Source organism: Hoplias malabaricus, unplaced genomic scaffold (assembly GCF_029633855.1).
Source record: "Hoplias malabaricus isolate fHopMal1 unplaced genomic scaffold, fHopMal1.hap1 scaffold_26, whole genome shotgun sequence".
NCBI lineage: Eukaryota > Metazoa > Chordata > Actinopteri > Characiformes > Erythrinidae > Hoplias > Hoplias malabaricus.
The window spans coordinates 20,001-22,500 of record NW_027101191.1 but is presented as its reverse complement, the minus strand read 5'-3'; the positions used below and the strand labels follow the sequence as shown (position 1 = coordinate 22,500).

At 53.0% G+C, this 2,500-nt stretch overlaps 1 pseudogene; it reads left to right on the top strand.

The window, feature by feature from the left end:
- Positions 1-2,500, top strand: part of LOC136685309 (28S ribosomal RNA) — an 8,416-nt pseudogene that overhangs the window by 3,923 nt on the left and 1,993 nt on the right.

Here is a 2,500-nt window from a genome sequence, read left to right as displayed (position 1 = left end):
TGCTAAGGAGGTGGAAGAGTTACTGAAGCTCGAGGAGAGATATGCGGGCGAGAGGTACATTAACATGGCGATCGCCAAGCATCTCCCCAGTAAAACTAGCGAGCAGGTAAGGGAGAAAAGACGTCGGCTTGTCAGGACCCCCATAAATCCGTCAGAGGATCATAGCGGTGATCTGAGACAGGAGATGCCAACGCCACCCCTGGTTCAGGGGATCGCCGAGAAATTGAAAGAGAGGGCGGCCTCCCTGGATCTTTCTCTGAGCGAGCTCGGCGGCAGTGGGGATTTGCCAAGGGAGGAGCACGAGTTGGGTGAGCTCGTGGAGGCTACGGCCTCGGCTTTGAGGGGGAGGCTGGGAGCTGGTGTCTCGAGTGCTCTGAGTCATAGTACTCCTGGTAGTAGGCAACGAGGGGCAGGCCGTGTTTTCAGAAACCCTCAGGGAGGAAACAGGGCGGCCAAGCGGAAGACTTATAGGAAACATCAGAGGATGTTCCTTAAGGATCCTGCAAGGCTAGCCAGTGAAATCCTTGATGGAGTGGAAGGAACAGAATGTCCAATCCCACTGGCCATTATAGAGCAAGCGTACAGGACCAGTTGGGAAGGGAATGTCAACTTTGCTGGACTAGGCCAATTTACATCATCAGGAGAAACGGACAACGAGTGCTTTGCAGAGCCAATCACGGCCAAATCTGTAAAAGCTGCCCTAGGCAAGATCAAGCGCGACACCGCCCCGGGCCCAGACAGGATCACAAAGCAGATGCTAAGTGACTGGGATCCGAAAGGCGAAAAACTGGCACGGCTGTACACCACGTGGTTGGTCAGCGGAGTGGTACCCAGGGCTTTCAAGGAATGTCGGACAACACTAATTCCTAAATCTACTGATCGGGAGGCGCTCAATGACGTGGGGAACTGGAGACCCATCACCATTGGATCAGTGATTTTAAGGCTCTTTTCTAAGATTCTGGCGGAGAGGCTGGCGCGTGCTTGCCCATTGAATCCTAGACAAAGGGGGTTCATCCGCGCCCCTGGGTGTTCCGAGAACCTAAAGATTCTGCAAGGCCTTCTCGGACACTGCAAAAAAGAGCGGGGCCAGCTTGCGGTAGTGTTTGTCGATTTCGCGAAGGCTTTCGACTCCATCTCTCATGATCACATCCTGTGTGCACTGATGCAGAGACAGGTTGACCATCACGTGATTAAGCTGATCCAATCAGCTTATGTGGACTGCGTGACCAGAATCATTGTCAATGGGGACAAGACGGACCCCATTGAGATGAAGGTTGGAGTGAAGCAGGGAGATTCTATGTCTCCAATCCTCTTCAACCTGGCTATGGATCCCCTGATCCAAGCCCTCGACAACCTTGGAAGTGGCTATATGGTAGGAGGTACTAGGGTTAGTACCTTAGCGTTTGCAGATGATCTTGTCCTGATTAGTGACTCCTGGGAAGGCATGAGTGACAACATCGCTATCCTAGACACATTCTGCGAGAAGACGGGGCTTAGGGTTCAGCCCAAGAAATGTCACGGGTTCCTGATTGGGAAGGGAGTTACCTCCTTCACGGTCAATAACTGTAAGGCGTGGAGGTTGGGAAAGGAACCAATTCATCTCATCAGCCCTGATGAGATGGAGAAATATCTGGGGGCAAGGGTGAATCCTTGGGTGGGGATCACCAAGCCAGATATCCACACCCAGCTGAGGGAGTGGGTGACTAAGATCAACAATGCTCTTCTCAAACCAGTCCAAAAAGTCAGAATGTTGAATAACTTTGCAATTCCCAGGATGATCTATCTGGCTGATCACTGCGACTTTAGGGGCACAGCACTAGCCACTATGGATGGCACAATCAGGAAGGCTGTGAAGGAGTGGCTCCACCTACCTCAGTCAACCTGTAATGGCTTGCTATATTCTAGGCCTCGAGATGGTGGCTTGGGTATCCAGAAGTTAGAGGCCCTCGTGCCTTCCATCCAAGCGAGACGCCTATACCGGTTGCTGAACTCCGAAGACGGTATAGTGAGGGCGATAATGACAAGCACGAGTGGACAGTCTGAGTTCAAGCGGCTATGGTGCATAGCGGGCGGGGATCCTGATGAGATTCCCCCCATCGGACAAGGAGGAAACGGCAGAGGGACGGTCCCGAGTGACTGGAGACGGGAGGAAAAGCGTGTTTGGTGCAATCTGCCAGTTCAGGGCTGGGGAGTTGAGGTGTTCACGAACGACCCGATTAGTAGTGCATGGATGATGAACCCAGCAGGGTGTGGGTTTAGACAAAGACACTACATTGCTGCGCTGCAGCTAAGGGCGAACGTATACCCTACTCGTGAGGCCCTATTGCGTGGAAGGACAAAGGCTTGGGCAGATTGCCGAAGGTGCGGTGCACGCTTGGAATCCTGTTCTCACATTCTTGGTCAGTGTCCCGCGGTCCAGTCCAGCAGGATCAAGAGGCACAACAAGTTATGTTCCCTTCTTGCCGAGGAGGCCGAGAAGTGGGGATGGAGCGTACTTAAG